The sequence below is a fragment of the Passer domesticus genome, chromosome 3, assembly GCF_036417665.1.
Source record: "Passer domesticus isolate bPasDom1 chromosome 3, bPasDom1.hap1, whole genome shotgun sequence".
In the NCBI taxonomy this organism is placed as follows: Eukaryota; Metazoa; Chordata; class Aves; order Passeriformes; family Passeridae; genus Passer; species Passer domesticus.
In genome coordinates, this window is record NC_087476.1 from 90498209 (window position 1) to 90511294 (window position 13086).

Below are 13086 nucleotides of genomic sequence, written 5' to 3' on the forward strand. Positions count from 1 at the left end.
AGTGGAATGACACTTGGCACTACAATGTCCCAGTTATCTTTTTCTGAAGGAGTAGGAAAACTGCAGAACTAAATATTGAGTCAAGCTGCGTGGGCAGAGCTCCTGTGTCAGAGCTGTGCTGACGTCACAGCCGCAGCGTGACATCACAGGCTGTATATGAAAAGCCAGAGCATCACCCAAGCTCTATGTGTTATTGAAAACCTCAGTAGCATTTATTGAAAACTTACATGGGGTTTTCTTTTCCCATTCCCTTAATGTGAGGAGTTTAGCCACACAGCTAAGGGGAGAGTGTGTAGCTCAACTGCCTTGCAACACTGTGTGCTGCTCTGAAAAAAAAGGTGTCATTGAACCCAGAGTTTGAACTCTACTGCACTTGCTGTGCCCTTCCTAAAAGTATCTACAAAAACAAGGTGATGTCAAAACAATGTTTCTCTACTGAAACCTGGGGAGATACTCAAGCTACTCAAGCAGTAGCTTTCTGTGATGCTCTTATTTGCTGTCCTCTGCCCAGAGAGTAATCTGAGTTACTATTACTGCATATGCATGCAATAATTAATGTGGCATGGAAAAACACAGGGCAGACACTGGAGTTCTTTAGATTTATTCTTTAATAATAGAAAATGTGATCTATGAGATTTTTGACAAAACTTCTTTCATCTCTGATAGTATCAAAAAGGCAGGTCACCTCTCCCATAGTGGTCTCTCTGGTTAGTAGGGAGCAAATGAAATTATGGTGTGAATGGAGAAAGATGAGCATGGAGTGTGTGTAGGTTTTGATTTTGGAGTGGTTATATTTTTCCCCTCCTGCAGCTGCTGTAATGAGGGTAACGGTTTTATTTGGTTTTCCTCTATAGCTCTGCAGTGCTTAACAGCTTGTTACCGAGGGACCTACTCATGGAGTGCATGGAAATCCAAGTTAGTGAAAGACATGGAAAAACATGTTTAAACAGATCACAGCTGAAGCTGAGACCTTAATCTTTCTGAGACAGAAGGTAGCCAGCACAGGCTCAGCTGTTCCATCAGGAAAGGTTAGTGTGAAGTACCAAGCTTAGCTCACTGCTAGAGAAATGGTGCAGAAAATCAGGTAACAGCAGTTTAGTTTCACACCCGAGCATATGAGGAGTAGCCTCTCTCTGCAAGAGACTGCAGCTTGGCAAAAATAATGTCTTTGCATGGGGTTTGTTGCCGGCAGTGGCTAAAATCCTGAAAGTGCAGTATTTCTCCAAATGACTTAAGGTAAAGTCAGATATGGAGGGTTCTTATGCAACATGAGAGTTCCCCTTTCGAAACAGTGGTTTGGAGAGAAAAAGCCATTGGTCTGGGCTAGGACAAAAATTAAACAAGATAAACAAGGATGGACTGCTGCCATCTTCCCCTTCCCCTTTATCTCTAAACCTTAACCTTAAACTGCAAATTTGAGATTAATGCAGTGCAGTGTGTCTGCAACTGCTGAAACCAGCTATGTTTTAATAGATCTGACTTATTTTGATGATGATGAAGGTTTTAAAGTTCCTCTAGGTAACAGAAATATTTCTATGCTTTAAATTTCAAATGCAAGTATTTTTTAATATTATTAAGAATATTTTCAAATTAAATAATTCTCCTGATAAAACATTTAATGAATTATTTACTTTATTCTATGTCTATGTTTTTAATCACAGAACATAGAAATAAACTTCATTTCCAAAAACCTATCCCATTTTTACTAACATATTATTTTTCTTTAATATCAGCTAAAAAGAGATGAAGTGTCAGTTCATAAAAAGTGGAGCTAACCACACAATTTTGGTAGCAGGTCACTCGCCACTAACAAGTACTTCAGCACTCTGCAGAGCTCTGAGTGGCTGTAGAATGTACTGTGGAAACAGGGACCACAGCAATAAATTGGGATGGAAAAAGATTTGCTTGAACTTCACAAAGAAGAAGTTGCTTTAGCGATACATAAGAAAATGTATCTGGTCCTGAGTTGCATTTTCGCCTGTACTATACATGGCATTCTGAAAAACTAATCTTTCAAGATACTGGTGATGTGATGGTGACTTTATTCCATAAATCCTGTCCTATGCACTGATTTATCCAGCCAGTTAAAGTAAGGCAGGGGAGGAGCGGAAAGCATGATAGATGCAATGCTGGACTGTACATCATTCAGCTATTCCTGCCAGTACATGTGATCCTTCTTTTAAATAATGTGAGAGTTTGCTGGGGGTTTTACCCAACTATGACCCTCCTACTTTTCAAACAACTTGGTTCTGACAGGAGCTTTGTTCTGACAGATTCTTTTTGAAGGGAGATGTCTTAACCCAATTGGCTTCAGGGCATCTTCCTGTGATAATGCCTTCAGGGGCCACATGCCGGCTGGCTGAGCCAGTGACACTGTGTTTTCCTGTGCTCAGTAGGAGTGCAAGACTGAACCAAGGTGGGCTGGATGGAGGATATCAAAGACCTGGAAATGTGGAAGCATGTGCTGAAGATAAGGCTAGATTAATTCTCAACACTTTGAGCCTTTGTTAAAAAGTTGGGTTCTTGGATTTTGGTCGGTTTTTTGGTTTTTTTTTACTTTCTGTATCTGTGACTAACCCCAAACAAAGCCACTCATATATAGAGGATATATAGAGGAGGAAAACTTAATATTCACTGAAATTTCACTGATGTGCTTTTTGGTAAGTCCAAGATGTTTACTAAGTAAATTGAATAGGATGGTAATAATTGTTACAGGACCTCTTAGAGCATGTTTTACATCTCAGTTTTCATCTCTGATAAGTAGATTATGAATATAAGAGCCTGCCTTTTATTGGGAACTGTGACAGGTGAAAAGTGCCCTCTGTTCATAGCACATGCAGGGCTCTGACCTCTGTCATGCTTTTCATCCCTCAAACTCTGCTAAATAGTGCTTAAAGAAATACAAAGTACTCACTGAGACTTGCAAATGTGACCACGGTAGAAGCTGTGGTTCTCTGAGGAGTCTCATTTATCTCCATATGGATTTCAGTTTCCCCCAAAAGCTAAATTTTCAGTTTAAGGATGGCCTCAGAAATAGAGATGGGGGGTGGCTTGTAGAAATCTCAAGAAGCATCCAGCAGGACTACAGCTGTGCTAAGGAAGGTAGCCATCCTCTCTTGGGTTGGACTGCAAACTGACCCAACCTGAGGGATGGAAAACCAGCAGAGAGGCCTGGATTGCTCCTGGCTGATCCTGGCTGTGCTGCACCAATTTTAGGGCCACAGCACACGAGAGAAGTGAGAGCATGACATGCAGGCCAGGTAATCTGTGCTCTGAGCAGCTCCTGTCACACAACACACATCTACCTACAAATGCATGCACAGCATTGCCCAACCCTCAATGTTTGAGCCTATAGGAAAGGCCTCCACATCCAGAGCATGTGTGGCATAGGTGTAAAGGGAGCAACGGGCTGGTGGAAAGGGCACCACCAGTGGTGTAACAACTCTGACACTGGGCTGCCGCTCCAGTTGTTCTGGCATTCACACTTTACTGAGTTTAGAATTGATGAATGAGTCTTGGAACTCAATTTGTGCAGAAATAACTGCTTAAACCTGGTTATTTCTTGCTTCCTTGTGTGCATGGCTTTTCTAGGCTGTCTGCTTTTTCCACAGTAACTTCCAAGCCCTGCTCGGGCAGGGGTTGTCGCCTCCCAGCACAGCACTGATCACAGAGGTAGGTATCCTCCAGGCAGGGCTGCTGGATGCTTTCTAACCTGGCAATGAGGGAAAACACCCACCACGAGAGAGTTTGCCGTGCTTCACTATAATTAATAGGTACTAAAGTCTCCAGGACTTCGGAATCACATGGACTCTGACTTTTCATGCAATGCTGTATAGTGTTTAGGTAAAAGGTTAAAACTATACATAATCTAAAACAAATCTATACCATAACATGGAGGCAGAAAGACAAGACAGAATTAGTAGTACTGCCTCCTCCTTTAATAGGAGTCAAGCTGAGACAGAGAGTTTATAAATATTTTCTTTTTAGTTTCTTTCCTTTCACGTGACTTCTTGTTAGAAGGCTGGAAACAGACTTCTGTTAACTTTTGGTTATTAAAAACTAAAAAGCAGTCTTAGAAAGAAATCGGGGTCTGACAACCCAGCAGGGTAATGGGAAACTTAATAAATATCCTGTTGTTATAACATCTGTCATTTTAGCATTAACAAGCTCATGACTTTAGCTGTTGTATGATCACAGCTCCACTCTGCAGATTAAGGGAAAGGCTGCTAGACCTCTAAAGTAAAAGATTTCTGCCCAGCAGGGTGCTTTAACCTCTTGTATCCTGAAGCAATTTAGCTAAAACAGCTTGAAAGTGATATAGAGACAGACTCCCGTGCAGGTCAATTAGGAGGGATACAGAAGCAGTTGGACTCAAGGATTTTCCTAATTTTGTTCTCTTTGATGTCCAGAAGAACCAGAAAAAACCCACCCTAACCAAGCCAAAAAGAATGTGGTGGGTTTTTGTGGTTTTTTTGTCTTAATTTTATTTTCTTAAAAGTTGTAGAAAGGAGATCATTTGGTCACACTGTGATTTTCTTAAAGGCTATAGAGAGGAGATTTAAGAGACTGTCTTATTAAATGAATAAACATCACTGCAGCATAGCTATGGTAGATGCCCATTGCTTGTAAGACAGTATATATATGTCAACCACAAACACAGAGTGGTATTTTGGTTCATTTAAAACAGGCCTATGTAAGAACCAGAGCAACTGCACAAATACTGAACTCCATACAGCGTCTCTCACCACCTGTTTCTGAGATTTCTTTAGCCTGTTGACTCATGTTTTTCTTTTCTGGAAGCTAAAGAAAATGCCTGCCATGCTGAAAATGCTCCTAGTTTGGTTTTAATCTCAGATTAAATTCATCCAGAACAGTTCCATGGTGATAATGTTTCTGACTTCTTTATTTTTTGCTTTTATGTGTCAGGTGGTGAAATGAGAGCCCTCCACGATCTGCATGCAGCCAGTGCTTCCCTGGTACACAGCTTCTCACACAGGCAGAAGCAGAGGGGCTGAAAGAAAGACGTTGTCTTGGTGCTCATGAGGAGTCTGTAGCGTGCTGGGTGTGAGCAAGAGCTGTGGAGTTCAGTAGAGAGTAAATCCATCTTGCCCCAGAGTGCTCAGTTGTCCTTCCTCATTGTCCTCTCTCAGGGCAAGGAAGCACTACATCCAGGTCACAGCCACCTCCAGGACTGCTGTCAGTCTGCAGAAGTATCTCAAAAGCATCGTGCATCTCATTGTCTCACAGGACCCAAGGATAAACCACCATGTTCTCATGCTGTTTAAATGCTTCTAAAAAGCCCAGAGGCAGCAGTAGCACTCCCAAGCCCCTGTGTACTTTAGACAAGTGAGCTTGCATAGAATTTAGGATCCTTAAAGCATGTTAGTTTGTTTTAGACTGTCTTGAAAATGCTACTATTCTGTTTGGGGAAAAAACTTAATGTCTCCAGCAGAGATGCAGTCTTGTGTGGCATGACAAGGAAGCCCAGACATGATCTGGGGCACTGGGGCACCCAAAGCCCTTGCTCAGGTCTTTTGTAAGTAGATGGTTTACCTTGTGTATTTTCAATTTCTATTCCTTTTAGTGATGCTAAGGCGAGAAGAGAAATCCATACCCTCCCCCCAAATTTTGAAAATACCAGCAGAAACATTTCAGTAGCTGGTGATGATTTCACTGTAGAGACAGACTTGAGGGATGATGGCTTTTTGTTTCGTAAAATGCTTTAACTTCCTAAAATAGTTATTTTTAAAAACCTGATTCCAAACCACTTTCCTTTCTGAAACACTTTTGTAAGTGAAATTACACGTTCAAGTTCTCTCAGTGGTTTTAGTAGAACAAAACACTTGAACCCCAGTAGCTTTTGCTAAAGGCTTTCAGAGCTACTAACATCTAGAAAGTCTGTTTTTGCATGGGGCTAATTAGAGCCCATAAAAGAATAAGAGAAATTAAACCCAACAATGCAGTTCAACTGCAGTGCTAAGATCTTGCAATTAAACTGTGCTGTTGGTTTGTGCATATTAGCACATGAATTACTCTTTAAGTGATAAATGTTGAACCAAATAATTATCTAAAGCTTTTGGGAAGGAATAATGAATAAGGTGAGGCTGAGAAAAGACGGTGCTTAAAAAAAAATAAATAAACAGGATGTCTTGATGAGAACACAACAAATTGTCCCTTGTGAATGAACTGACAGGTTAGTCCACATTTCTTATTTTTGAAATACGGGTGGCACCTTATGTTATTTTTTTCCCTTTAAAACCAGGCAAAAAATTAGAATAATCAAACCTTGAGGAACGCCTACCCTATCTCCAGAGGTGGGTGGCAAAGACCCACGGAGGCGCCAATTTGCGTCCTTCTCACTCCAGCAAAGAGGCTGCTGGGAGGAGCAGAGGGGAGCGGGCTGTGCCGGATCCTGCTCTGCCCTGGATGCCAGCACGACCTTGCTGACATTTCAGTCTCTCACTCTGTCGATGCCTGGGCTTTTGGGAGCGGCTGCACCACTGCAACCCTCACGCTTGGCCTCAGTCTTTGTGCGCGGCCGTAGTCTCCTTGCCCGGCTGCAATCCTCGTGCCCAGCTGGGCTGGGATGGCCACGGATGGGTGCCAGGGGACAGATTACGGAGGTGCAGGGGGACAGCCCCGCGCTTATCTCACCAAGCGGCCCGGCGCCACCCTGCCTCTCCCCGGGGCCTGAGGGAGGCAGCGCGGCCATCTCTGCGCTGGGGCCCGAGCGGGCTCTGGCCAGCAGCGGTGTGGCGGCTCGCCAGCCCTCACGGCAATTCTCTGCGCCCTGCAGCACTACACAGTCGCCCGGGAGGTTTTATCCCAGCCCCCATGCCAGGGAATGGCCAGGCCACTGCCCGCAGGATCAGCCGCACTTTCTGCTGCCCTGTGTGGAGCTGCCCCACAGCTGCCCCAGAAGGCGCCGGTGCCGCTGTGCCTGAGCCCAGGCCACCGAGGAGGCCAGCGCGAGGGGTTTTGTGGCAAATGGAGCGACAGCGAGGCTTGCCACAGGGCCACTGCGGCACCCCAGTGAGGAGAGCGATTGCCCTCAGGCTATTAAAATGCAATTTGCTGAAAGGAAACCGCTCCGGCCACATGCACCCAACTGCAGCGTCCGAGCAGCGCTGGAATCGCCGCCACCACAAGAAAGCCGGCAGCCCCCATTAGCAGGGAAATCCATCTTTTACAGGAACCACAATGGACCATTAGCTTTTAACCAGGTTTTAGGGGTGGGGAACAGCCTTCCTGTTGGACAAACCCTAAGAAGGAAATAAGTGGCTCCAAACATGCAGGGGCTGTGGGGAGTTGAGAGCCGCGCGAGCTCTGTGCTGCGCCGCTGGAGCTCGCTGCACAATGCCGCAGCTCCTGCGCGTGGATGAGCCGGTGGCGGAGCTGCAGGGAGCTGCCCTTATTTATTTGTTCCTACGGCACAGGCAGAGACAAGGGCCCTGTTTTATGTTCCCCTGCAGGAAGGTGATAAAGTGCCCGGGAGCTGCTGGAATCCATTCTCCAATAAATTCAAAGGGAAAGGCCATTTTTTGTGCCCTGGAAGCTTGTGAGGGCTGAGGGATGCTGGAAGGCAGTAAAAAACTGAGGCAGTGCATCGCACACTAGTGTGGAAGGAAGCCACCGGAGCAATTTTTCTGGTTTGTTTTGTTGCTTGTTCTTTTTCCCCCCCTCAATGATTTTTACTCTGCCTGTGGTTAAGCAATCAATATCTCTTTGCCGACAATAAATATTCCAGGCTTTTAAATGATGATGTATTCCAGGGTGAAACAAATTATGTGCGTTATTGCTGCCCTCTTGTACTGAAACTAATTCTGTGGGTCCAAATGGAAATTCAGAGAGAGATTCCTGAACCAGGCTTGGCAGTGGCAGCAGATCTGAACAGGTCTGGCTTCAGCTGTCAGCTCTGTTGCTGATGTCTCTTCTATCACTGAGATGAGCAGAAATTCAGGAGAGCTGTGTGAGTAGCTCCGCAGGCTGAATCCATCAGGCAGATGCATGCAGCTGAGCATGAGCCTGCCTGGAGCACTGCAGCGCCCTTGTTTCCCTCGGCAGGAGGCTGCAGAGCTGGATTGGTGTGTCAAGCACAGCCCAGGCTGAACAGCACCAGCCCAAATGCTGACCCTGGGGTGCCACACCAACAGGGACTTCAGCTCTGAGCTCTTGGTGCAGTGGCTGGTCAAGGAGTGTTTCCCAAGGACCAGCTACTAAAAGCAATTCTTCCCTTTGGATACCCACACAGGGAGCCAGGTGGGAATCTGTTTGGAGCCCTGAAAAGTCTGTCAAGGCTGTGACAGCAACCAATCCTACACACATTTGTCTGAGGGAGAGCAAATCAACTTAATTAAATACCAAGGAAGTAATCTGATTTGCTTCTGGAGTTTGATGATTTCTGCAAATAAATTGTTACAGACTATACTATTCTATTTGGTTTCCTATACTGTTTTGCTGGGGTGGTGGAGGGACTGTGTAGCCACTCCTGCTGTTTCTCCCATGGCATCAGTGCTGCTTGAGCCCTCTAGCAGAGAAACTTTGTAGGACAGTTCAGGAATCATCTGACTCCATTTCTCACCTACTACTATAAGAGGTCTTGCTCTGAAGGAATAAGATGACTGTGGAAGATGGAGGGCAAAGACACTGAGCATTTTTGCTAATAGACAATACTGCATAATAAAACACAGCCAGCCAGAGCAGGTGGAAACCTCATGTCAGTGACCATCATCCTCACTCCCTTATCCCCCAGAACTGTCACCCTCAGGTCCTAGCTTCCTGTTTATTAGGGGGAGTGGGATCCATGTAAAAGGATTTCTCTATTCTCTCCTTTTTTCTTCAGGGGAAGGGTGCTGCTGTTTTAATAGTGGCAATAGTTCTCATGCATTAATCCTCATCAGCTTCTATGTGCATAGAGGCAAAGCATGATGGGCTTGACATTTGCCATCAAGAAAATGAAATCCTCCCAGTTTCAGGTCACCCTGCCCTGGTTTTCTACCAAATCTTTTCAAATCAACAGCCATTTCATCTCCATAAGCTAATAATAACGCTTGCAAAGCCTGTGAATCAGCAAAAGGCTCTCCACAGCTGCAACTGTCAGCAAAACAGGAGCTAACACTGTGGAGGGGTGGATGTTGAAGAAGTTTGAGCCCTGGCCCATGGTAAGTCTTAGGCACCATTTGCTGAGCCAGACCCATCTCAGGGCTCTGCCTCTGTCCTAGCCACCTCAACCATGCTTGTGGTGGTCATTTGTGAGAGAAGTGAGCAGCATAAGACCAGGCTGCACAAATAACTACCAAAGTCTTTACTTATCCTTTCTCTCCAAGGAGAGTCCTCTGGATGCCAGAAGAAGCTAGCTTTGTGTCTTCTACTACAACAGGAACCAGCTCTGAAAAAAAATCTGCATTGGTGTCTGGCAGGAATATCTGGAGCATTGGAGCTTGGCCTGCTGCTTCTCATTGAAATGAGCAGAAATTTTGTCACTTGCTTCTCTGGCCCAAGTCTGTTCCTGTGGCTGGTTAAGGAAAAGCAGGTTCTGCTGCAAGGGTATTTGCAGTGGGAGTTGCCAGGTAGTGGGCAGGCTGTCTGCTGGGAGACCCTTTGACCTCAGTCCCCTTGTAGTCCTGATGTTCTTTTTTTCCCCCCTTATGTTTTGCCCAAGGGAACCTGCAGGTTTGCTGCTGATCAGCAGGCAGTGCATGCAGCTGGAGGCCCAGGGCTGAGGATGAACTGGACAGATAAGCTATCTGTGAGCACAAATGCATGTCTAGCCCTGTACATCTTGTAGGAAAAAGAAGAATTTCTGAAAAAGACAACCCTCCAAGAGAGAGACTGGGTAGTGCATGCCTTGTTTCTCACTCTCTTTCCATCAGCACCCACTTTTGAACATGGGATGTTTCAGACACTGTGCAAATAGAAGAAAGATCCTGCCTAGCAGCTAATCCCTGAGACCTTTTAATGACCAGGCCTCTTGTGGCTTTCTTCTTGTGACTCCTGGGTCTGGGTACCCTGACATTCCTCCACATGGCATGAGATTTGAAGCACATACTCCACAAGCCAGCTGCTAGTCAAGAAACACTGGTTTGGACAATTTTTCAATCCTCCAGCATAATTTGGAGCATAACTCTCATAGGCTGTAGTGAAACTCCCAGGCAGGCGAGGTGGCTGAGCCAGCAGAGGTGTTGCAAGGTGCTGCTGAGTGCCACTGCTACAGCAAATGCTGTGAGCAGCCGGTGACTCAGGTCTCTGCTGTATTTCCTAATGAAAGTCTGAAGGATCTGGTGTTTTTATTAATCACTACAGCTCAGCTCTCCATTGTTAGTATCTTCCCATGGTTTTGTGTATCTTGGCATGGTTAGATAACCAAATAATTTTTTGAGTGCTCACATGAGAAAAAAACACTGGTAGCAGACACCCAGGAGGCAGCACCACGGGCTGGGTTAAAACTCCAGGGCTGTTCTTTGTTTGCTTGTGGCAAAAAGCTCAGCACCACTGCACCATCACCGTATAGTGCTCCCTATTTCAGGATGAGCCTGACATGGATGAAAAATCAGAGCTGGAATGGCTGAGCAAACAGGTGTGCAGCTGAGGAGAGTTTGTTTCCACCACGCTCTGTGGAATTTCTGTGAGTCCAGCAGCTCACTGGATGCATTAATAAGTGTGCTGCAGTGTTTCTGCTAATTTAACACATTACACTCAGCACCTCCCTGAGAGTCTGTATGGAATGAGCCTCATCTACTGCAGCCCAGGGGAGCTGCATCCTCATGCTTGCTGCATTGCTGCTTTGGTGGTACCTTTTGTGTCTGAGAGGCTTAGAAACACCTGGAATTTAACACTATGACCCTGCCACATGTGCTACTCTGTGAGCTCAGTCTTGATGGCTCCCTCTTTGGCCTGCGAGATTTTAGGTCAGGTATGTTGCTCTACCAACAAGCCAGTGCACCTGCCTCAAGGTCTAACTTGCTGCACTGCCTACTGCTTTTATTTGCACAAGTTTTCAAAAGTGTCAGAGTGGCCAGACCTGATGGATTACCTGCCTGAAGTAGGTGGATGATCAGCTGGAGTGTTTGCTTGAGCATATAGATTCCTACTTGTGTTGTGATATTTTAATTGCTGAGCTCAGTCTGCAAACTGAATTGGTGAACTCTCTTTGTAATTCCGTGTTCCTGAAGTGAAACCCCTGTGTCTGTACACTTCCCTCTTTCCTATATAAAGGAAAATAGGATTTTATGTTTGAGTAAATAGAACATAAAGCGCTATCCAGAAGGTCAGTTTAATGTGAGATTGCTTTATGGTGATTGGCAAGAAAACACTTCTGTTTGTTTTTCTTAGGTTTTGATGATATTCTCTTACTGTGAGAAATGAGCACTGCCAAGAAGAGATGAAGACATGGCTTAGCTATGAAGGGGAAGTACAAAAGGCTGACAGAGCAGGAAAAATACACTGCAAAAAATTCACAGAGGGGACTGATTCTCGTGAGCTGTGTGACTGCTGGGGCACCCAAAGACTTGTGGTTTCCTTGAAAGGCACCCACTCAGATTTCATTTCCCTGCAGTGCACACTCATGACCCCATGGTATTTCTGGCAAGTGCCAGTCACATGTCTGCCAGCAGCTGCATGTGTGAAACACAATGATTAGATGTGCTGCTGGTCTGGGGAGCCTGAAGTTTTCCTGAGGCAGAAGCCTGAAGATATTGAGGTAATGGTCAGGAAGCATCATGCCAAAAAACCATCTTAAACAGGTCTGGACACAGAGCTGGCATTTCTCTCCTCTCCCAAAGTCTCCAGATGAAATTGCAGGTGCTGATGGAGTAGCCAGCATTGCCTGGCACATGGTGCAGAGGGGGAATGGGAAGGGGATGTGGTGCTGCCACCATGGAGGTAACGGCAGCAGAGCAGGTATCTCCTCTCCTCCTGCTGCTGCCAGAGAGGCGGGTAATTACCATATCCATTTTAGAAGTGAAGAAACTAACGCAGAGTGCATAGGCGGAAGGGAGAGTTTTAGGAATATGTGGGTGTCTGAGATGCAAATGCTTTGGGAAACACCACGTTGCGCCTGATTTGCATTTGTAGGCAGCTAAATCCTTGTACTGATCTGACCCAGAGGGCTATGTGAGGGTGCAGGGAACAGGGTGAGCTCCCCACGCTTCCTTGCTGGGGATCCCTCAATCCTTTTGGTGCCTGGGCCAGTCACTCCCCTTCTTTGGATTTGCTCCAAGGGTAAGTGTTCCTTGGTTCCCTCAAATGGCAGCAGTGATGGAATGGCTTGGGATGGGATGATGTTTCCTCTTCACTCTGCAAGGGCAGCCCACATTGGCAACCCTTTTGATTCTCTCAGCTTCTCATCCATGCTAACTTTTCTCTTTCAAGTAGAAGTCTATTTCAAAATTCAGTGGATTTATTTTGCCTCAGGACCTGCTTGGAACTGCTGCAGAACTGATTTTACCTGCTTGGATATTGCCCCTACCCAGGCTGAATGCTGCTTATCACCTGCCAGGTGCTGTTGATGTTCCTGGGCAGGAGGCAGAGTTGATGCCCGCTGCTTGCCCCTCCCAGTCCCTGCAGGACTTTGGACACTCCTTTTTATGATGATGATGTAAGTGTTGAAAACTATCACCTGAGTTGAACTACAAAAGGATGAGGGAGTTTACTTCAGTGGAAAAACAGATTATAATTATCTGTAGCAGACTCAGCAACTGTGTATGCAATCATTTCCTCCTGAAGACCTTGGTACACCTGAGAAGAGAAACTTTCTAGTTTCTCTGCAAATAAGAGTGTCATGATGATTTATCATTAATGAACCACCCTGTCCCTAACCTTAATTTTCCAGTTTTCAGTAGTGTTGTGGTGCACTAGTTCATTTCGCTGTTCTTTTGCACTGGGTGATTTGGAATTTGCACAGAATTGTTTTATATTGCACTGTATAGCTTATGTTATATCACATGGTTTGTTATCCCTTTCCCCCATCTCATCATCTTTCCCTCACCCACCCCAGTACACGGTGGTCTCTTCCTGAGTGAAGAGACCCTCCCCTCGCCACTCCTCACTGGTATCCCATTGGCTGTAGACATCTTCCTCTGTCCCCAT

At 45.5% G+C, this 13086-nt stretch overlaps 1 long non-coding RNA gene across 1 annotated transcript; it reads left to right on the forward strand.

Moving 5' to 3' along the window:
* Positions 1 to 6111, forward strand: LOC135297105 (uncharacterized). The gene is made up of 3 exons (XR_010359173.1): positions 1 to 410; positions 855 to 1028; positions 4927 to 6111. It is a non-coding gene; the product is annotated as an uncharacterized LOC135297105 (long non-coding RNA).
* The last annotated feature ends 6975 nt before the right edge of the window (positions 6112 to 13086 follow it).